This window comes from Protopterus annectens, chromosome 3.part1 (assembly GCF_019279795.1).
Source record: "Protopterus annectens isolate FY-2018-M chromosome 3.part1, PAN1.0, whole genome shotgun sequence".
Lineage (NCBI taxonomy): Eukaryota > Metazoa > Chordata > Ceratodontiformes > Protopteridae > Protopterus > Protopterus annectens.
The window spans coordinates 415,057,681-415,083,505 of record NC_056732.1 but is presented as its reverse complement, the minus strand read 5'-3'; positions in this window follow the sequence as shown (position 1 = coordinate 415,083,505).

Genomic DNA, 25,825 nt, shown 5'->3' with positions numbered 1-25,825 from the left:
GAAAGTACAAAACAAGAAAGCCAGCAGCTGGATGCATGCCTGACAATGGGAGGGGAATCGGGTTGAAAAGTGAAGTAAAGGGCAATAGATGAATCATGGCAGCCAAGCGTAAGTCAACACCAAAGGCCCCACAATAGCAGTACCTGCTTTAAAACCAGTAATTAAGATACCCTGCAGCTGGAATTGCACATACACACCCAATTACACCATCATCATCCATTGCACAATAGTATAAGGTGTAAATGCCCCACACACACACTTGTGTATTCCCAGACACTCTGCACCATTGGTGTATACAGACGGGCAACTTTTAATATGTACATGTTAGGGGCCACCATAGCTTTGATTCACCAGCATGTGTTGGAGACTGATGATGGTGTGGAGGATGATGGTGACAACCATCTCAGGCACCAGAGGAGGAGAAGAGTGTTCAGATCCAGGGTAACCTACCAGGGGCTGCATGATCTGGAGATAGTAGAGCATTACAGGGTGGACAGGGACATCATACAGCAACTTGTTGAGCTGTGTCAGCCACACCTCAGAGCCAGAAGTAACAGAGGGGAACCCATCCCAGTGGACACGAGGTATGTGTGAGAATACTAGCCACAGGTACCTTCCAAAGGCCAACTGGGGATATCATGGGGATCTCACAGGCATCAGCATCCAGGGTACTCCACCAGTTCCTGGATGCCATGTTGCCACATGCCAATGAGCACATATATGTCCCCCAAACACAGGAGGAGTTGGCCAGCAATATGCGTCTCTTCCACCATGTGGCAGACTACCCAGAGGTACTGGGTGCAAAAGACTGCACGGACGTACACATCAAGTCACCACCTGGTGAGCAGGGTAGGCACTAAGTAAACTGCAAGGGATACCCCTCCATCAACTGCCAGGTCGTGTGCTATGCCCAGGGCATTATCATGGATGTGTGTGCTGGCAGCCCTGTAAGCTATCACGACTCCCACATCTGGCATGCCTCACAGCTGTATCAGGTATTTGCTAGGGGGGACACCCCATATGGCCACCTGATGGGGGATGCTGGCTATGCACTGGAACCGTGGATGATGACTCCCATCAGAAATGCACACACAGCCATGCAAGAACACCATAATGAGGCACACGCAGAAACCAGAATCATCATAGAGTGCATGTTTGGGATGCTGAAATCACTCTTCCATTGCTTGGACATATCTGGTGGAGCCTTGCAGTACTCTCCAGGCATGTGAGCCCACATCTTGATAGTTTGTGCCATGCTACACAATATGATCCTGCGGAAACAGCTGCAGCAGGGACAGAATGGTGAAGGCCCTCACAGCCCACCACCATTGTCAAGGGACCCACAGGCACAGAGGTACTCAAACCACGAACACCCTGAGCCAGCCCCAGTAGGCAGACGGAGGCATGCCCAGTATGTCCATGCCTTGGCAAAGAGGGAACGTATAGCACACACATTGACAGTGTAGGGACTCATGGACTGACACCCTTCTCCACCTGCACACACAGCAAACATAGATGGCACACACCACCTGTAAATTGTCATGTATAGGTGGTCTACTGTGTGCATCCTACATAGGTAGCCCTCAACTATTGTACACACAACTGCCATTGGCACAAAGTAAGTCAATATCTGAACAGTAAATTAAGCTATCAGCATGTGTCCATACTGTATGTAGAGGTTCATAGATACATAGGTAGGTACATGCCTAACTGCCTGAGGTCACTCATAAGCATAAGCAAATAGTGTCTGCTGTCACCATCCCATCGATTAACTAACTGTCCCTCTGTGGAGCAGAGTTAATTGCGGGATCCCTGGGGTGTATCCACTGTTCCCCACCCTCTCTGCAAGGATTCCCTGGAGTGTTAGTGAGGGGTTTTGTATAATGTAATCAGGGATGTAGTTCCAAATAATGGGGAGTATCCCTGACAGGAATCTTCTCAGATGTTTACATGTTACATAGTATACCTTAAACACAGCTGGCATATATAGGTAGTATTCCACAGAATAATAATCATGTGGAACACACAACCACTGAAATGTGCGTTAATCACCCTTGCACTACCAGTGCCTGCTCTGAGAGGTAAAATACCACTGCCAGGATTAGAACGCGCAACCATGTACACAATCTTCACAATAACATACCACTACACTACCTGAGATGTACCAATGGCAGTTGTGTATACTGACAGGATAAAACACAAAAGGTATGAATGTGTGGAAATAGGACAACCCGGCATGTACCCAATGAAAGGTGTATGTTTATATATATATATATATATATATATATATATATATATAAATATATAATATATATATATATATATATATATATATATATATATATATATATATATATATACACATAGAGAGAGAGAGAGAGAGGGAGAGAGAGAGATATATGTCGATATATGGGGATATACATATATATGTAGATATATAGATAGGTTAACAACATCTACATAACGAAAGATACACAGGAAACAGCCCCAATACTAAATAGACACACCGTATAAAAACAGAAAAGGTAATATAATGGCAAAATACGGTGGTCTAACCACGTTGTGTATAGCAAGTCAAAAGTATCCAAATAACACACCTATAGCGTCTCTAAATGTTCAAAATACAGCTGGCCAACGATCAGTTGAAGAAAAACTCGCACAATGTATCCAAGATATAAAAAACTTTTTTAATCCACAGGAAAATGTAAGCGCTTTCGCGTAGGTTCACCTACGCTTCCTCAAACATAAAAAACACTCTAAAACTATCCCACTTTTAAATGCAAACAGGCAGGAAAAATATACAATTTAATTGAATAATCATTCAATCAGTTATACAAAGTTAAAGAGACAGCAGCAATAATAAAAACAGCCTTCTAAACATCAGCCTGACAGTGCAATCCCTACTCATACTCATAGTACTGATAGAACATTGTAGTAAATCATTAATTCAAACAAATGAAGCCAGCAGCTGTTGGTACCAGAGTACAAATAATTTATTCCATCATGACTGAGAGACAAATCCCTCAGGTGTCAAGTATACAGACCGGTTTCGGCTCAACAGAGCCTTCTTCAGTGAAAAAATATATATGTGTTTTTCACTGAAGAAGGCTCTGTTGAGCCGAAACCGGTCTGTATACTTGACACCTGAGGGATTTGTCTCTCAGTCATGATGGAATAAATTATTTGTACTCTGGTACCAACAGCTGCTGGCTTCATTTGTTTGAATTTGTGGTGGTTTTTTGCCGTGCAGCGTCCTTTCGTGCATCCTTTTTGGATTTATGAGTAAATCATTAATCCCAAGCATTAATCCCAAGCATTAATATAACCAAAAAATGGCTTCTTATTCCAAACATAAAAAACATATACACTAAACTAAAAAAGACATCACTAATAAAATCGCGTTCAGGATCCCTAAATGTTCCTGATTCAATCATTACTTGCATAATGGTTGGCAAAAATTATACGCAAATGCATAACTTAAAAAATCTTTGTCATGTAATAAAAAAGCCTCTTAGGACAAGGTCGCTAGTCACGTTCTGTTAAACCAGCTCATATTCAGCAACAACGCTCATCATCATGAACAAGATAAGCAGAGTGTCATAAAAAGATATCTAGTATACGATCTCAATAACCAACGTCAGTCAGACTTACTGTCTCATGATCTTAATGATGAAAACACGTCCCCAAATATATAAAAATAAACACATTGCTTTAAAATAGACGTAAACATAAACATAAATAACGTCAAACCATGAGAACGTAGTTTCACAGAGGCACGTCAATGCACGAGCTTACGTGCTGCATTTGAACCCGTCCATCCAAACGACACGCCCATAGCAGTGACGTTACAATAAAATTTAAAATATAACAAGGAGTTCCAAAACAGCACCTGCATATGCCTGGTGCTTAATCAGATACCTCCCATCTGACAAATTACAGTATGCTAAATAAGACCAGCTCCGTCCACATATATAAAACATAATGTTATATAATATAATAAAACCGTCATTAACGCCAATGCCATGCCAGTAACTGAGATCTGCTATCAAAAATCATCAATAACACAGTGCCTGCTTCAAGAAAGAACCTATGAACAAATATAGTGTACAATGTTAAACAGGCTAGATGCTCACCTTAAGAACAGATATCTCTGAATGAGGCATAACTCTAATGGGCAGTATAAAACACATGTTCTAGCTAAAGTCTTAGGTGTATAAAAGCACTTACAACATTATAACAGATACACATTGTGAGAATTGCCTAACTCTAAGTAAATCGCACAACATCAAGTGGATTAGCTCTGATGGAATGCATGGTATATGATATAAAAAACTTGTACATGAACTGATGAAATATCCATAGGAAAAAAGGCCCTGACTTCAAAACTGATACTGCCATATAGTGGTATACAGGATCTAGGCTACCATGAGTGTTCAATATGCCAAATCAATATACCTTATATGAATACAAGCAAAACAAAATATGTAGAGATGTCTGTAAAGCTGAAATAAGCTCTTTTCTATATACATCATTGACAATCTCCAAATCCCATCCATGTGAGGTGTGACAGAAGCCCTACAATTGTTTTAATGCTGAAAACATTAAAAACATCGTCAACTCAAAAAAAAAAAAAAACTAATGTATAGACACAATCCAGCCAATTCTCAGGCGTATAATGAGCCTGACTTAAAACACGCCCTTCTATCTAAAGAATGGTAGGGGTACAAGGTGGCTGTCCAAAACTCTAAAAAGTATAAAGAATGCTGTTAGAGCACATAACTCATCGTACGGGATGAAAAACCATCAAGGCATATAATCCAATATATCTATAATATAGGTTTAATAGTAATATAGTTATTCAATCCTGGATGCAAATGTGCCCTCATTCTCAGAATCCAGTTCAGTTCAGCCTTAGCTAACCTATTGGCTGAGTCTCCACCTCTGGGATTCACTTTTACTATTTGTAACACCTGAAACTGGAAAGACCGATGTGTTGGATACCCTAATGAGTGCTTGGCCAGGGCATTATTTTCATTACCCTTCTTGATATCGTATAAGTGATTATAAATCCTATCACTAAGTTTCTGTTTGGTAAGACCTATATAGAAGGCTGTGCAATTTAAACAGTGGGCAAGATATATCACATTGGTAGTTTCACAGGTAGCATGAAATTTAGGTGAAAACCTAAAATTTATGCAAGGATGTAAATACTCTTGGACTGAAGTGATATGCTCACATCTGTTGCAATTATTGCATGGGTAGGTTCCCATTTTCAAACAGTTACCAATACTGTGAGCCCTAGCTAAAGAATTGTTACATAAAATCATCTTCAAATTATTACAGTTTCTATACTGGAAATGTGGTCTGTTGCCTATAAACTCCCTGGTAACTGAGTCCAATGTCAACATATTCCAGTTACGTATCACTACCTCTTGAATAGATTTCACATCACTGGTGTACTTAACTACGTACCTAAGTGTGTCAGATATTTTTGCTTTGACAACGTGACTGTTTACATGATATCGATTACATGCAGCTACATTGGTAACAGAACCAAGAACCATATTTCTAATGTCCTTAGCCATGCTTAACTTGTACCCTCTGTTACTGAACAAAGACTCCATTAAATCAGCTTCTTTTTCCAACTGTAATCCATCTTTGCATAACCTTCTCAACCTAATAAACTGGCTTTTGACAACACCAGAGAAAACATGCCTAGGGTGCATGCTTTCATATCTAAGTATTGAATTCTTCCAGACTGGTTTCCTGTATAAAGTTGATGTGACCTGTCCCTTCTCACTGATGTTAAGTGTCACATCTAAAAAAGGTATGGACGTAGTGGAATACTCCTGTGTAAAAGTTAGGAAGGTAGTCGTTGATTCTATCTCTGACCAAAACAAATCAAAGTCAGATTGTGTACCTTCCCAAATAATAACAATGTCATCTACAAAACGTTATATATGGGGATATACATATATATGTAGATATATAGATAGGTTAACAACATCTACATAACCATGGAGGTACATATAAATGGGATACCTACCACATACCGACTGCTTGACATACCGACGCATGTAATCACGAGGCTTAAAGTCCGAAAGAACACAGTACAGAAACACCAGATGTGCGAGGTTTAAAATCACGATGTTAAGGAACAGTTCGTCAGTGCTTCTGGTGTTGTGGTTCAGGTAGGTTACTGAGTGTAAGTGTGTTTCTGAGGGCTGTAATGTGTGTAAGTGTGTGTTCTGAGTGTGGTGTGTGTTTCTGGGGACTGTAATGTGTGGGTGTGGGTTAGCTTTGTGCATCTGTTTGCGCGATCTAAGAGGTAGAATATTAAAGTAGGGGGGTGTGGGGGTCCAGACACCCACAAGGGGTGTGTAGAGGGCTTGTCCACCTGCTCATATGTAGTGTAGGATGGTTTATTTGGATGTGGTGGGTAGCAGTGTGTCTGTGTGTGTGTGTTTCATGTTTGTGTTACTTTCGCGGGTTACTGTCACTGTTGGTAATGTGGGGTATGGGAGTCTGGACCTGGTACTGTGGGTGTCAGAACTGTGTGGTTTTGGGATTTCATAGGTATCCCGTATACAGTGGTTGAAGTGTTCATATATGAGTATAATATGGACCATAGCAAACACACATTCCGCCATGACCAACCTTTATGAACAAAGGATATGGAGAGTATATGCCTATACACTATTACAGATATGTGCTATGGATATGAGTCAATGATAGGGTTACCACCTGTCCCACTTTGTGAGGGACAGTCCCTCTTTGGGCGGTTGTGTCCTGACCAAATATATTAAACGTGGCAAATGTCCTGACATTGTAGGACATAATTATGTCCTGTATGTAATGTAATAGTTGCATACAATAGTTCTTTCTGTATCTAAAATACCTGCAAGAAACAGGATAAGCAACTAAACTGCTACAAGAATAAGCTTATATTTAGGCAAGAAAGGAAAGTTCTATCCCTTGTACTGACCGTGGGTTTGTGCCGGCCTGTAAAATCTGATGTGTGTCCTGAAAATGTCCCACTATGGCCATATGAAAAGGTGGCAACTCTAGCCAAAGAGGGTCAGTCACCAACACAACTACAATGACTGCAAATACCTATGACAGAAATACACAGCTTTCATGTAACAACACTTTATTACATTCCGATGTATTGCCAAAAGGATTCAAGGACTAACATCACCTGCATGCTATACAGGAACCACTTAACAGTGCCTTAATGAATCAGCCTGCAATTACCATAGTATTAGTCCACTAAAGGATAGGTGTTCAAATAGGGAAGGAACCCTCATGCACATATCGATTATGTATAAAAGCAGTTCCTACACACCTGCATCTGCTATGCACACCCACCATCACCCCCACTCCCAAATTACAATACAAACTGTAATAACATCACAAATCATTCACTCACTGTACGACATCTGCAGAAGCCTTAACTTACCTTGTCAGAGACACACTAACATGGCCCTATGTGAAATAGTTGCTGTTATACAATGGAACAGTTGCTGATGTTACAGGGTTTATTTGCACTAATCCCGTTTCAGAGGGTTGTGTGTACACCAGGAAGTGTTACCAATTACTGAGTAACAGCACAGTATGATACACATATACACCAAATCAAGGATGCCTGGTGAGCACACTGTAAACCGCATAACAGTTCATGCATAGCCATACAGTCTTGAGCTGCCCAAACATCCTTGCCAGGCAGAAGCATCTGCAGAAGTGTCAGGTACAAACAAACCCTGCATAAGTAGCAATGTTCTGAAATATAACAGCTGTACTCACATGTAGAACAAAATCATCTAGCCATTACACACAATTCACGGGAGTCATGAAGCTAATATAGCTCTGTCTGTCTCCATATAGCTGTTGAAATATATCACAAACAACACATCCAGACCATCTTCCTCGAAAGTAAGGCAAACGGACAACGCCCAAAAGGAGTACTCAGTTATACACCACTGTTGCCATGGTATCGGCTAATGGAGTAGCTCCACAGCTGATGTGCATCTAATTAACTACTTTGGAACACCAATTGGTGGTCTGGATAGCACGTTACCGATTTTTAACTAGAAAAGGATGGCTTATCACACATTCAAACCATCCGTATATACCAGCAGAATGTTACAAAGAAGACTGAAACACAAACTGAAAAGGATTGAATCAACAGTCAACGACACCTCAGGTTACTAATAAGGTATGTAGAACACTCAGTATGTCTGTGTATTTAGTACCTGTTCTGTAATATTTAAAGTGCACGCAATCCATATAGTGGAAACAGTTATCTTGTAGTGATGTATTGTTGAGCATAGTAACACTTGTAGTATTTATGTGTGTACTGCTGTAGGTCACAAGGCAAACACCGCATGCACCACAAAGGATGCTATATAAGGGCTTTGAATACAAATATTCCTCACCAGCTGCTGTCAGTGGCAGGGCTGGTCCAACAAGTATGTGCTATAATTGGGGATAGTATATGCTGATATATTGTAACAGTAGCCATATGTATGAGTGTATTAATGAGAATAACATGTTGAAGGTTGGCCCACTGTGAAATTATGATTTGCATTGTGGGATATTGTGCCAATAACTGTAATGTACAGTATTGTAGGCAGATATGTATTACAAGTTACATAGCATTACTGTTATGTTAGGCAAACATTAGTTATGTATATTGGCATTTACAATACACAATAACAAGATACATATGACATGTAGTCACTTGACAGTTTATCAGCATGATAGCAAAGTAAAATGGAAGAGCTAGTTAACTATCCATGCACATAAGACATGTAATAAGTGCAAAGGTAAGTACTAGGCTGTCTTACCAAGGGTATTTATAAGCCTAGCTAGAGTGTGTTGGCTTTTGCCACCCCCATAGATTAGTTCCCTGTGCCTCTGAACGGCAGAGCCATTAGTTCCCTGTGCCTCTGTCCAGCAGAGCCACTGCAGTGATCCCCGGGGTACATGTCTGTCTCCCATCCACACGTCAAGGTTTCCCTTGAAGAGTTCTAGTGAGGGACCCTGCCTGACGTACATTGAAATCATGTTCCAAAGCATGGGGAGTGTCCGGGTCAGGAATCTATCTATCCAGCACATCCCAGTCATTGTTGTGGTTAGGTGTATATCCCTAGAGCATGTGGCTCTCAAGGGCCTCTGTTTAGGTGGAGCATATCCAGCAATACTGGGTTGAACATGGGCCTTGTATGTCAAGCAGAGATTACCTGTGAGTATGCGGTATGCAACCGAGTACAGCTGGAGTTTATTAGGTCGGGCTGCATAGGTCATCTTTTTGAGATCAGTAATCCTCTTGGTATGGTACTGCTGTGATCTTCCAAGCTGTTGCAGTTGTCTTGTAAGGTATATCCCAAATGGGGTGTTATATCCTTTAATGGGTCTAATAAGTCATGAGTAGAGAGGCACAATGGCCTCCTTTGATCTGGATGCGAACCCATTAGAGATTGGGGGGGGCACGTAGAAGGATATTCTAACCACTTTGTCATTATGGGTATCAAAGGAGAGATTGCTAACTACCGGGGTTCCCAGATCCCTTATTACCTTTTCTGTATGTAGGGGACTAGCACCTATGTGGTAGTCTGCGGGTAATTAGTTATATCCAAAGGGGATAACTATGCACTTTTTGGCATTCAGCTTGAGGCCATGATATTGACACCAGGTATCCATCTCAGTGCGACCCTTCCAGAGGGTGACTGTAACAGCTGGGGAGACAATTATGTCCCCTAGTTTGCAGTCGTCTGCAAACCTTTTCAGCCAAAGCCATCCTGTGCTTGCCTGTATGTCAGAGAATTATATACCAAACATTAGGGGTCCTAGGACTGAGTCCTGGGGAACACCACTTGTAAGTGGTATACAGTTGGACCTAGGGTATGCAACTCCCACTGTGTGGGTTCTGTCCGTGAGCCACTTTGCAAACCATCGCATGACGTAGGGGTTAATGTTCAGGCGAATGGGTATGTTGATAATACCAAAATGAGGAATGGTGTTGAAAGCCTTTGAGAGATCTAGGTAGGCTGCGTGGACCTCCTTATCCTCATCTAATGCCTTGGTAACTGTCTCTAAGAAGTCCACCAGGTTTAGGAGGCATGGTCTGCCCTTAACAAAGCCAAACTGGGAGGGGGTCAAAGGTTTGGAGGCACCCAATGTCTCTGTGACTGAGATCCATGATGATGTACTCCATAGCCTTGCAGACTAGGCTAGTCAGGCCTATAGGGCAATAGGTCCTGTGGTCTGTTGTGGCGCCACCTTTGTGGAGTGGGATAACTGTTGCTGTGCACCATTCAGGGGGCACTAAGCCTGATGCGAGGCTATTATTGAACATGGTGCGTAGGTGGGGAGCCAGTACGTTCTGAATTTCATGTAAAATACAGCCTGGGATGTAGTCCAGTCCCATGGATGCTTTGATACTGGCTTTAGAGTGTGCAGCTTTGAGAGGGGGGAAAGGTAGCACTGAACCTATCTGCCAGGATGCTGACAATATCAGTTGGTTCTCTAATGCCCATGCCTTTGTGCTGTAACTCAGAGCAGATCTGGGTGTTGACATCAAGATATTTGACATAGCTATAGAATGCTTTGTGGTTGTTGTTGGAATTAGTGGTGGTTTTGTTTTCGTAGCTAGCTTTGGAGGATCTTATAAGGTATCTCACCTTCTTACTGAGGCTGACCAGGGAACTCCTCCACACATGGGATTGTACTCTCTCTTGCAACAGTGTCTTCTTCCTGTTGTACAGTTTGTTTATGGCAGGGGACCACCAGATTGGTTTCCTTAATTAGGAGTATAGAGTCTTGGTTCTGTTTGGGATAGCACAATCCATGCACTCGTGTAAGTGCTTATAGAGTGCATTTGTGTAGGATTCAGCAGTTGTAACAGTATTGTTCATCTGCATGGGTGTCATGACGTTCACCATGTCTGTTTTAAGAAGCATAAAGTTGGCTTTGTAGACATATTATACTGTGCTTCCCTTAATGGGAGTGGGGGCAGGACGTGGATATCAACGGTGTTCAGCTCATGGTCGGATCAGACCAATGAGGAGTTGACTTCAGTTGTGGAACACCAGTCACTCATGTTGGTAATGCCTAGGTCTAGGATATTGTTGCCCCTAGTGGGTGTGTGGATATGTTGATCCAGGGCATTGGTGTTTATGAATTCCAGAAAGCGTTGAGCTAACAAGTTGGTACACGAGTAGTTTTCTCAGTTAATGGTGGGGTAGATTCAGTGAGACTATGTGATGAGTGTGGTGTAGTGCAAATGTTTACCTTCTCTACATAACTGTCAAGGTCAGGCTTGGTTGGAGAGAGCTTTTCCTCCAGTTTGGCTAGATAACTGCATCTCTCACAGGTTGTAGTGTTGGGTGGTAGGCAGAGAGGGTTGTATATGAGGCAATGTCTACATTGCCTCAAGATGTCCAGATTCATCAAATAGACAGGAGAGAACACTGGCAGCTGACCCTTGGACATGTCTGAATATAAGGAAAGTGAGTACAAGAGCGATTTTACTCTAAGCAAGTGAGAAAAGTATGTACAAAACCTGTTTACCTCTAGGTAATGAGGAAGATTGAGTGCTATAGTAATTAGTAGCTTACGTAGTGCTTACAAGTTCTGAACAAGTGCTGAGCATGAATAAGCAATCCAGATAGGGTCTTGGATAACATAAACACACTGCCCCCCCAACATGTACACAATCATATATCCATGTACACCACAGAGCCCCTGTACCCACAACTATGCAGGTACAAGCTGCAATCAGGCTGCATGGGACCTGTCCACATCACAGGTTGTATCAGACACATATGGCAAAACAAGATGCTATCCATGTACACATCATGCAAAACATAGCTCCATGTCAGACTGTGTGCATACTGAATGGTGCACACCAACAGATATCACAACCCACAAAGGGGGAGACACCACTGATAATGGGAAGTACTGCACTACTACCCTGCTGAGTCTGGTCTGAAAGGCCATGAACCTTGATCAAATTGTTTGATGTCAGCAGTACAGATGTAGATGACAGCAAGGTTGATTTCACACTGCATATCATAACCTTGTCAGGTCATAGGACATCATCACCTATACTGTGTTCCATCTACACTCGGTATACTAGATGTACATTTCTATGTCACAGGAGTGTTTTACAATGGGACTGCTGGCAGAACCAACACTACAGAAGGTGTCTGAATAATACATGCTCTTCACACCAGTGGCAGCTACAGTAAGACAGGGATAATTAATTGTATCCCCCTCATTTTAGTCCATACCTCACAGACAAACAGAAGGTATCTTCCTATTGAAGTATGCGAATGACTATGACCTAGGAGCAATAGCCGACTTAAGAGTGTTGTGGACAACATACAGAAGGGGCTTTGTGGGTGAGGTGTGTGTGACATATGGCCACAATCTGACAACTACATATTGCATTGTCACCCCTATGTTAATAGCCCTGTACCCATGAATTACCACCTAGGCAGCGGTCAACATAATGAACACTGTGTGTAAGGGATGCAGCTGGGCAGTTGTCTTTCCTGTGATACCTACATCACCACACCTGTCAGGTATTTATATGTGGCAACCCTAATAATGACAGCGTGCCATCCATGAATATAGAGATCATTGTCCAGCCATACACAACACTCAAGTGACCCATATCGGATCAAATATTTCCTTTAAGGGGTATTGGCCATGTGCAGATGGCCTACACCAGCCTTCCCATTCCCCATCTCCACTATGTAACATGATGCATACCCTGAGTAAATCCATGTCCAACCCAGTGATGTTGGACATGCTACACGTACCCATCCTGATCTCAAACACAAACTTCATGGACATCCACCTTCCACATGCTGGACAGATCCTTGTCCCATACACTTTACATAGTCCTGCCATACTATGCATTCCTGTCCATCAAAGCTGCACATTGCTCCCCTCTCAGACATGGTATGATGACCGTATGGTAAATGTATCATTAACCCTGTGGATCAGTAATGTGGCACTGCTCCACCTGGCCCCAGAGACCAGCCTGTCAGCTACAGCCAGGTAACCTTTCATCCTAGATTCATACATGGCCCATGGCATATAGCCTACTAGTTGACTTTGACTGCACATGCTGTAGTTGATATCCATCCCTGCAAATACCATCTGGCTAGGCAGTGCCCCATGTGTATCACATGTGCAACACAGGTGATACATGGCAGGATGTTGAATTGATGTACAGTGCCATGTAGATGTATATGGCAGAACACATACATGTAAAACCTTATGTGAGCAAGTCTGCAGGGTCACATGTCATGTCTGTTAAGGCAGTGTAAGTCTTTATATGTGACATATACACAGCATCAAAGTCAACTGCATTAATGTGGACACATCCAGCCATGTGCTAATAGGTAGGAACACCAGTACAGGCAAACAGGCATGCCCACATCAAGACAGCATCCACATGGAGTATGAGCAATGTAACCAGGTGACACACACACACACACACACATATATGGTGATAATATCCATTCACCATTGAGTGTCACATGTGTGTGACACAAACACGTCAGTGTCATGTAGATTTGCAAATACAAATATTTAATTGTAATAAATGTGATACACATGTATGTTCAGCTGTAGCTCTGTATGTCTCTGTGAGTTACTGTGACCTGTCTCCATCATTATGTCTTCCAGGTATGTCACGTGCAAGGCTACCCCCTTATACCCGTTTGTAGGATGAGGCCCTCATCCCATACCTACTTGACAATCATGATATCCTGTTCAGCCATGTGCCACAGGATGCACAGCAGCGGGATGCCTTGTGGATGGAACTTCGCAGGAGGGTTAATGATGTGGGTGGCCACAACCGCACATACCAGCAGGTGCACAGACACTGTACAGACCTCATTAGATGGATGAAACAGCATGCAAATGCAATTGCCAGGGAACAAGGTGCAACAGGTGGTGGACCACCAGCCCAGCCCCACCTCACACATACCGAGGAGCTACTGGCCAACCTGGGGACACCTGCAGAACCACATCCACAAGCCTTAGCCGATATTGTGGAGGTGGGTGTCTCTCATCCATGGAGCTTGGAGTTGCCTGGTAAGTCAGTACTGTACCTATATAGTTGCATGTGTCACTGTACAATATGTAATGTAACATCATATGCAAGTCATGTATACACACATGCCACATACTATGGTATGCTACTCTGTGTATGCACACATGTGCATACACCATAGTATAGTCTAATGTACTGTTGTATGAGTTAACATGCACATTGCACCGTGTAGCCATCATACACGCGTGGATAATGCTCATACTGCTGTGTTACTCCTATTTAGGTACCGCTAGTGTTCCGCTGCGACAGCAGCCCATTGCAGGTGAGACTGTTATTATTTATCAGGCATCATAATGCACAGATCTATCTGCCATGTGGCCATTTACAACATATACACATAATGTATGGTCCTGTCACAATATACAGGTCAGACCTGAAATGCATCACAATGCCTACCCATGTGCAACACTTGCAAACTATGTGAATCACTCACCGACATGAATCCTCACAAACTGTCATTGCCAGATGTGTGGACAGCTGTGCATACATAGGTGGAGGTACTGTTCACTCTAGAGACATGTACTACAGATCAAAACAACACATGTGGAGAATACAAAGAGTACTACACAGTGGGCTGGAGTATGGCCAGCCCACAGGATTCACTGGTGTGGATCATAGCCCTTCTATGAATGTCACACAATGTTATGTGCTATCTTGACATGTCCATGACATCTAGTGGCCTGGCTGCAACACTGCCTAACTAACCTGCAAACATATCCCACATATCACCCTTTGTCTGCATAACCTTGTTGTCAGTGGAGCATATGACATCTATGGGTGTATGTCATATGGGGCAACACAGATATGTGAAATAGATGCCCATCACAATAATTTCGCCAACACACATGGCCATGGAGGATGGCCAGAGACATGAAGCAACAGACACAGTAGACGTGATGTGCTTGTGTGTGCACCCTGTCATACAATGGCTACACATGGTCCAACTATGGCTTTCTGTAATGGTTATATTGTAGATGTGGAACAGTAGATATCCTACAGGCCTGTGCACATCTTGTGTAGGTGTGACATCAATCCACCACATAAGATGTGTTGAACATCTTGAGGGTATCACAACATGACATCAGTCACCTGTACAGTATCCACATCAGCCCACAGATACAGTACATTCCCCTTACTGATCTCGGACATCAATGTCATACCTTCTTCTCCTGTCTGTGTGTGTGTGTGTGTGTGTGTGTGTGTGTGTGTGTGTGTGTGTGTGTGTGTGTGGTACACAGATGTCATGTGGGACATGGTGCACTGACGTGTTCGCCATGTCTGGCCATAGTTGCCAGGCAGCAGCAATATGGTTGCAGATGTGCAGGGGTGTCATCCGTATACCCTTCAGTGACCTGTGTCACACATTCCACATCATGGTTTAGTGAGTATACACCTCAGTGAAGTGGGTCACATTCCACAGTATATATGTATTGTATCTGAACACAGTCATGGCTATGATTTGTGTCTGTAGCTCACACTGTATAGCAATAGAGATGCCTCATGATTCCCAGCAATGGTCATGCACATCAGCTAAATGTGCAGTATATCTGTAGGGCGGACACACAGCACTGCATTGGGACACCATTACCCCACTGTATATTTGACAGGACACCATTGTGTTAAACATGTATGCATGTCATTGCACACGTCAGCAGATCACATGTCATACTACATGTGATTGTCAAGGTCATATGCCACACATCAAGCAGGTGTACTGTTAACATGTGCTGGTCTACATGGTGCAACACAGGGATATATGCTAACTACTACTATGATTGTGTAATTTGCATGCCATCTGCTATGACACATGCATGCTGCTGTGTGCAACCCAGGGATGTATGATAACTACCACTATTATTGTCTGTGCTGCATGCCATCTGCCGTATCACATGCATGTTGCATGCCTTCTGTCATATCACATGCATGCGTGTTTATGTGTGTGTGTGTGTGTGTGTGTGTGTGTGTGTGTGTGTGTGTGTGTGTGTGTGTGTGTGTGTGTGTGTGTTTGTGTGTCTGTGTGTGTGTGTCTATTGTGTAGATTGTAATGTACAGTTCTTGTCTGCCCTCACAGGTGATGTAGGTGCATTGCCCTTCTGCGGTACATCTGATGTTAGTGTCCCCACAGACTTTAGCAGTGATGATGAACGTATGAATGAGGCACAGGCAGAGTTGTCAGGGGCTGAAACTATGCCATTGGTTGCCATTCCAGCTATATCCCCCTCATCCCCGCACACAGATCCCATGCCTGCATATACCCCATCACCAGTGGCCATAGAGGAAGGACAGTTGGCATGTGGTAGCTTGGAATAGGAAAGTGTGGGGACTATGGAAGATGTGCCTGTACACCATGGTGTCAGCCAACTGACTGGTGGTGCCCCACACTGGCATGTGGCCAGTGCTGCTCATAGGAAAACCTCTGGCCAACATGCTCCTGCAAGACAGAGCACAGCAGCTGGTGTCACCAGACGCATGTTTCAGGTTGTAATGAAGGCACAGGCATGTGCTAAACAGCACAACAGAGAAGATCAGAGGCAACAGAGGGCTGCTGTCCGTTCTTTAAACAACAACATCCAGGCAATGGTAAATGCTCACCAGCAGATTGCTGAAGCTTTGGATAGATGGTTGGATGACATGGTTGGAGTCCTTGACTGTGGCATAACAATCCGCGAGTGTGAGCTGTCTGTGTTGGAACATATGGTAGGAGTGAGGCATCAGGCACATGGATGTAGGCCTGCTACATCACCTGTTTCAGGTCTACGTGTACGAGCTACCTCACATGTTTGCTCCCATAGTGGCGGTAGCAGCAGCAGTGCATCTGGTGCTGTGCTGTCCACACCATGACACAGCAGGCCACGTGCAAGTGGCCCGGGATGGTCCCAACAGGGACACGGTTCCAGTGGACAAGTGACATCAGACAGTACCCAATCTGCACCTCTGCCTGGTAGTGCCCGTGCAACCCCTGGCAGGCACAGGTCACATGTCCATGGCCGGACACCGTGGACTGTAAAACCTGGCTTGTACAGTCTGCAGCTGTCAACAATACACCTGTGTAGGCCAGGCACATGCCAGAACTGTGTGCATACATGCACGCACACATTGGAAACATATGTAGGGAACTGCAACACACACATGCATAACATCCACACACGCCCAATTAGATCAAAGGCCCTAACCCACACACATGATGTCATCCAATGGTGCAGCCTAGGCCTCTGGCAAACATTATCACCCTTTGCATATGATGATGCCTGTGCCGCGTTCCTGACATCCACGCCATCGGTGCAGGGACATGTTCATATGGTCTGATGGACAGGGTGAACAGACTAGGAAGATAAGTGTAGTTTACAATTGCTGAGTACTGTTGACATGCAGCAGACATACCATGTACTACAGGTGTGCAATGCATTTTATACTGTTAACAGTAACAACAGTAACTGCATGTTGGTCATGATGTTCTGCTGTCCTCCTTCAGGTCTAATTGCACTTGCCGGTGGATGTCAGTGTTTGCAGTTAGTGTCCCATATGTCAATGTGGACTACTTACAGGTATATATGAATATACCAGCATGCACCGTGTAGCTGCCACATAACAGTGAGAATGCCCCATGTTCCAAACATGTCTACTGATCCAAGAGACCATGATAGCTGTGTATTAAGCTACTGTGGCTAGAGACATTACATCCATACAGGGTGACATCACAGGTACAGTTACATGGAGTGATGAGGTAAGAGAGAGGTCTAGCTGATTACAAGGGTAGAGGCCAGTGGGAAGTGGATTGCCTCATTGGGAAGCAGTAATACACGTTCCCATGACAGGATGCCAACACACAACTGCACCCACACACTCAGGTATTGACACACATTTATTCAGTGACACAATAACACACTCAAGGATTCACCGACACAGTAACACACACTCACACACAGTTGCTACTGGTGAGGTGAGGACCCCTGCCTATGTGCAAATCATCATTACAGTACTGTGCACCTACATGACTCACCACAGAGAATGCACATGTACTGGCAGTCGGTATGGCCTAAGATCGGGGACATCAACATGGATAGTGGATTGCATCGCCTGGATGGGGGAAGGGGTCTTATCAGTTCAGTATGGTAACATACATCCTCACTCCTGGGACCAGACAGCCATACACACACACACACACACACATACACACACTGTGGCATTCAGTATTGAATACACCTATGTCATGCACATACAGATACCTCACATGTGTGAGATACACACCCCTGCCTATGTCCTGTTTTCTACATTGCAGTCTTCTATACAGATGTATACAGTAGTGTACAGGAGAGTGAGTAACAATTGAGATGCATTCCCTACCATACGTGATATATATGGACACACACGCACAACCACATATGTCAGTACTGTGAATCAAAGACCTGCCTAGCTCATGATATGTATGACAGACTTACAGCAGTATTGCATGCATTACAAAGTATACTGATGCTTCCTTTGGCAACAGTGCTGATATATGCACACGGGATGTCTTAACTGTTAACAGGTGTCAAGTGATTTACCTTTGCTGTTACCCTGACCGCTGTCTAAGTTGTGTGTTATGTCCTTCAATTAACAAAACCATTGCTTACCAGTTACACAGATTATTGTAGAACACACCTGTGAGCTGTGACACACCTGTGAGCTGTCCTCAGCAAACATCCATCTGCAAAGATGCCCCACCACTTAGTTATTTCCTCACATCTGTCCATACCTGAGGTACATCTTTCCGTACATTCAGCATATCACCATATACAGTTGGCAATGTTGAGGCTGCATTGGAACTGAATGATGTACTAGGATACACGTCACTTGCATACATCAGCAACTGCACACACATGTTATCTGAATGCTCACCACTACATGTACATGTGTGTAGGTCCTACAATCCTGTCATTTGGGCATGTTTGTAGTCATTGCAATTGGTGGACATGTGTAATGACATACATGACACATGGACTGTTGTATGATATAATAGGTGTAATGGGTGACTGGTACAGAGGGGATGTTACCTCTGTCAACATTGATATCACACCTTATGTACTGTTAGCATTCAGCAACCATGGACCTACATTCCATGTGCATGTGCGTAATGGCTGTAGCCACATGTTTGCACAAAGGACAACAACAGCTATGCTATTTACATGTATGTTGTGTGTGTGTGTGTGTGTGTGTGTGTGTGTGTGTGTGTGTGTGTGTGTGTGTGTGGCATGTACATACCCAGGGCAGGTACATGTATGTCATATCCATACATGAGGGTGTGTACTGGTGTACAGCAACAGTCATCTGATAATGCTGTAAATAACTGAGGACCCCTGGTATGTGTACAGCTGACCTGGTTACAGACAGTGATATCATTGCATTGCATAACACATGATGCAAGCCTGTCAGTACATGGGCACTCTCTACAGTTGATGTAGAGCTTGGTACAGTCCACTGGTCAAGTGTCACATGGTGGTGTACTCTTATATGTCCTACAACATGTATGGATGCGTGTTGGTGGTCCGAAGGCATGGTGGTGTCTGAGGTTTACATCCTAGAATGCAGCATGTGACACTGTGTCCTGCACATGACTCATCTGTGATGCCTTTCATGGGGGTACTGGTCAGTACATATGAGTGGCCTCTATGTATGTGGGGACACCACCACTTGGAGCGGTCTGTACCTGTGTTATGGCCCACATGTCTGGTTCTGAGGTATATGGTGGTAGTGCTATTGTGCTCTACAGAGCCATCAGCCAGGTGTTCCTCACTGCACAGATGTCAGTACTCCCCATTGTTGAATCTACATTGCTTGGTATAGGATGGTGCATCTAAGGTGATGGATAGCAGCAGACGTTGTGTAAAAGTCCGGTGTCAAATATATGTAGAGCAGCGTTCCTGCTAAGAATGACAACTACTAACACCAGAGCCCATTACAATGTGTTCTTTATGTCTACCTGTAATAGCATGGCAACTGTGGCCTTCCGTATTCAGAATCAGAATGCATCCCAGACAGCCCTGTGCTACTAAGTGTATGAGCATGCCCAGTATTATCTTGTGTAGATGGACACATAGTGCATTCCGAACAGCCCTGTACTACTAAGTGTGTCAGCATGCCCAGTGATACCTTGTATCGGTTATGTGCCTCTGTGTATGGGCATGGCCATTGTAAACCTGTATAGTGATAGTAGTCGTCCATTCCACAGATGAGCATACTCCAGGTCAGGATGGATTCCTACTTTAAACACACAGGTTCACAGGTATGTACATCTCAACTGCCAGCATCCCTGTTGATGTCCGCATTCCTAGAAGGTCATAATGATAGCCTTGAAATGTGTAGTCTGTGTGGCGTGACTCGTAACTATGTAGTATTGTAATAGTGATCTGTAAATAGGCAGGTGTTCTGCTCCCACCACTGGTGTGTGTGTGTGTTTGTCCCCATTTGCCAGAGGACTGAAAAATGCTTTTAGACTGCTCATACTCCATACAATTTGTATACCCACCTTTGGCAGGGCTGATGATGACACCCACCTACAAATACACCTCTGGGAGTACTGTGTCCCAGTAATCTCGGCAGAGCTTTCTGTAACTGCGCAATGCTGTAGTGTAATAAAGTAGTTAGGTTGATGTTCTAATCCCAGAGTTGCTGTGTGTGTGTGGGTGTGTGTGTGTGTTTGTCCCCGTCCTGCCTGAGGACTGAGTAATGCTTTTAGATGCTCACACTCCTTACATTTCTGATACCCACCTTTGGCAAGGCTGATGATGTCACCCACCTACAAATATACCTCTGGGAGTGCTGTGTCCCAGTAATCTTGGTAGCATGTTCTGTAACTGCATAATGCTGTAGTGTAATAAAGTAGTTAGGTCGGTGTTCTAATCCCAGACTTGCTGTGTGTGTGTGTGTGTGTGTGTGTGTGTGTGTGTGTTTGTCCCCATCTGCCTGAGGACTGAGTAATGCTTTTAGACTGCTCACACTCCTTACATTTCTTATACCCACCTTTGGCAAGGCTGATGATGTCACCCACCTACAAATACACCTCTGGGAGTGCTGTGTCCCAGTAATCTCTGTGGCGCGTTCTGTACCTGCATAATGCTGTAGTGTAATAAAGTAGTTAGGTCAGTGTTCTAATCACAGACATGCCAAGTGTGTGTGTGTGTGTGTGTGTGTGTGTGTGTGTGTGTGTGTGTTTGTCCCTGTCTGCCTGAGGACTGACTAATGCTTTTAGACTGCTCACACTCCATACATTTCTTATACCCACCTTTGGCAAGGCTGATGATGTCACCCATCTACAAGTACACCTCTGGGAGTGCTGTGTCCCAGTAATCTCGGTGGCGTATTCTGTACCTGCGTAATGCTGTAGTGTAATAAAGTAGTTAGGTCGGTGTTCTAATCACAGATATGCCAAGTGTGTGTGTGTGTGTGTGTGTGTGTGTGTGTGTGTGTGTGTGTGTGTGTGTGTGTGTCTGCCTGCGTGAGACAAGTGCAGTGCTTTGTGGAGTATGCACTCTCTGTACAAATTGCATGACCACCTTTGTCATTCCTGCTGTTGTCACCCACCTAGGTATACACCTGTAGGTGTGCTGCTACCCAGTATTCACCATAGAGCGTGCCCTAAATCATATTGCTGCAGTGTGATACAGCAGGGGTTTGTATACAGGACATGGAAAGTGTGTGTTTGTCTGTCGGAGCCTGTGTAGAGGTGGCTGTGATTGTCTTACCACTGGACATGTTTGGGATTTTGTAGTTTTCCTATATGATGTCTGTCTTATGACACATTGGCCACCTCACGAGGAGTACAGCTGTCAGTCAGCCATGGGACAGTGTTGGCAAGCCATACCCATACATCTGGCAAAAGGCCTGGTGAACAACGTATGCAGCCCTACTAGTACCCGGTATATGTCCTGCACCCATGTGCCATGCACAAACAAACTTGGTGAGGATATCACCCTATGTTGCTAGTACCATGCATATTGATGACAGCTAGTAGGCATGGTGTGAATGCAGTGGCCTGCAGAGGACATGGCACCCTGTACAGTGGTACAATAGGCACATATATGCGGACATTGTGCTTTCACTATGTTCCATACTGAATTCCTGCAACATATGTGGTGCCATCAAATGTGATCCACAGAAGCCAGACAATGCTGCACACATGTACCCTGTATGGACCCATGCCACTGACACCACAGAATGCCTGTATCATACTTTCCATGCAGGTGCAGGGTCGACCTGCTCACTATAAGCAGGATTCGCCACACCAGGCCAGTATTGGCATATCGGGGGCATATCAGGGGGGCTGTGTACACAATATGTCTGCCAAACCAAGTACACCTGTACATGTCACTGTACAGTATTGTGGGACATGCACATCCCAAGCAATGTCTATGCGAAGGACTATCAAACACAGACATGGCATGCATTGCAAAGCTATAGCCATACACACTGGTAACCAGGAACAGACACTACACCCCTGCACTGCACACAATTGGGTGACACGGTGCCAAGGATTATCCCTCACCCAGCCTTGTACAGCCATCTTGCACAGCCAACCACTACACACCCATGAAGCAATGCATACCTGCATGCCAGCACTGGCACCCTGTGTCTGCATGTGGGTTGTGATGCTCCCAACCGCAGTCACTCCCAGTATAAACCTCGTTGGTATACCAATTTATGTCAAGCCCTTTCACATGCCCTAGCACATAGAAACTCCAGATATCTCCTGTGGTGCATGTAGTCCTGTGCATTACTGCAGTGTGGCAAACTAAGTAGTTACATTGGGTATTTGTGGCCCTGACAAAGGTGTCAATGCGTGTCCATTAGAGAGTGTGGTTGTGGTGACAATGGCATCTATTCACGTGGACAGCCATGTGTGCCACACCTGATGTATGTCTACTATATCTCTGTTGCAGATGTCATTCACCTACACACATATATGTTCTTACAGCACAGCAACATGTTGCCTTTGTGGCACATGTAGTAATGTCATGCACATGTAATAGTAATGAGTAGTCAGTCAGGGGTTTGACCCCTGTACTGTTCGGCATATGGCAGATGATGCTTATGGTTAAGTCTCCAAGCCCTTCCCTGGTGTACTTTGCCTGTCCGACCCACACACTCTCTGGAGGATGTGAAGGAGTACACCTGCACAGCAGCAGCATGTGTACTGTAAGTGATGGATATGGTCAGGTGATGGCCTCTGCACCTATTGCAGTCCTACTCTAGCTGATTGCATGTGGTACAGCTGTGATGGTGTTCCCATAGTCATCCGCATGATAAACACAGTACACTATCTAAGGAAAACATGTTGTTATTTGGCCATGACAGTCGCTGTGAGTGGTACCCGGATGTGGTGTTCTGACAAGGCATCACAGGTGATATCTGGATGTACCTCAATCATTTTCCATAGTGGGAAATAGCCTAAACACAGGAGAGTGATGTGCCACACATAACTACAGTATGTAAGTGTAGCTATGCTGCATTGAGACTACTGCCTGTTTAACATGTGTGTGGTAATGGCTATTCTGCATGTTATAATACAGACATGACAGTACTCTGCTCATGAGGGACCCCCATCCATAGGGCCATCTGTGAACTGGTCAGTGTGTGCAACCATTTGTTTCCTGTGTTACACATTGAACACACATCTGTGCACAGCAGAAGCATGGTGTGAGGATTGCAGACAGTACATGATGATAGGGATGTGTTACTGCCATTGCATCCCTGACTGGACATGTGTCACATGAGACAGTGGTATGACAGACACTGTCTGGGGTTCCCAGTGACAAGCCAATAATAGGCAACTATTCATAGTTGCGGTCACACGTTTACTACACATTGTACAGATGGCATGCAGTACATATGCATGTGTTGTGCTCCCTCTGCAAATGTATACCATCTGTTGTGTTGGGTTGCTGGTGATATCTATGCATACTGTCGTAGGTAACCCTGTATGCTGTTGTCTATCACTAAGCCATATGTGGGTTTAAACTGCAACACCATAGGCTGAATGGGTTGGGAGGTCCCGGCAGAACCTCCTGTCCCACTTCAGCTGACCATGGCACCAGGCACTAGCACATCTGGGGCCCAGCCTTAGACATCAGCCTCTGTTGGCTCTGCACCACCTTCTGGTGTTACCACCACTGAGGAGGGATCATGTCCCCCCTGGGAGTGGGGCCAGACAGATACATGTCTGCTGTCGTGCGGTCCCGGACGTGTCGTGTTGGTGGTTCACTAAGGGGTTCCGAAGCCAGATACGCCAGCTCAAGGGCGAAGTGTCACATTTACAGGGTGATGCTGCCCATCCTGGACAGCCCCCAGCACTGCCTCCTTTGCAGCTGTTTAGGTGCAGTGGCAGTTGCCCATGGCCTGGGACCTCCATCCCACTGTTCCCATGGGCTTGTGAATGCCGAACACCCATCCCCGTCTGGGGTGTATCCCCCCCACATGTGTCATATACCAACCCTGTATGCTGTCTTTTCTGTGATCCTACCTATCCTCCACGGCCACACCTACACTCCTTCCCCTACATCCAACCCTCACCTATGGAAACATAAAGCCAATCGGCTCCTAGGTCAACATCTGCCCTATACATAGCTGTCCATTACACACACATGCCCACTGGACACATGAAACACTTGTAATATGCATCACAACATACTCCTATTATCTTCACCCTTGTCCCTCAGGCACACGATCCTGGTATGCACATCACCCCTACATGGGCCAGGTACATGTGATGAGGACTACCCCATTGTACACACAACACTAACGGTCCCTCTATGGTTACCCCATTTACCTTTATCATGATGATGATGTTGCACACAGCACCTTGCAAGAGTACTGTTCACACATAATGATTGGACAGGTACTGTTGTGTTAATGTGCATTACATGCACAGAGTGATGTATACAGCCAATGTACAACTATTTGCGTGTATGACTGACACATGTCCGTCTGAGGGAGTCTTAAGATCACATAGAGCAACACCACTACATAATACAGGCATCGCTGGTGTTTCCCATTTCATTCATTTGTAATGCTTTGTTGCCACATGGTATGTTCCAGATATATCTCAATATATGTATGTATCTATATGCTGGACATAAACACTTACATATACATCTACATGATGGGATACATTCCTATACTGTTGAATGACTGCGCTGTATGATATGTTTGTGGTACTGTCCATTGTCTGTATATCTACCATGGCGTATTGGTAATTCACATTAGCTGTATGCTCAGGGTCCTGGTTCCAACCCTTGCAAAGGACTTTTATTTGGTTGCAGGGCAGAACAAGCCCATTGGATACGGAGGGAGTAAGGCACATTAAAGCAGTTGAGAGCGGGTGTGAGTGGGTTTGTGTGGTGTTAAGCACTGCTGACTTCTGGTTACAGCTTCTTACACTCGGTTAGCCTCTACATTGCTTTACCAGTGCAATACTCGCATACTGGTAGCCAAACACACTTACACCTGCTCGCTCCCACACTTGCAAATGCACCAACAGTGGTGCTTGCATCTGTCACTCACACCCCTGGGTGGGAGCAAGGACCACAATATTACCTTGTGATGCCTATTACATTGGACTACATGACTACAGTATCCGGAATGGCTGCCCATTAGGCGACGGCATGGCGTTCGACTGTACAGAATCAGTGGCCTGTCCAGTGAATCAGTCATATTATTTGT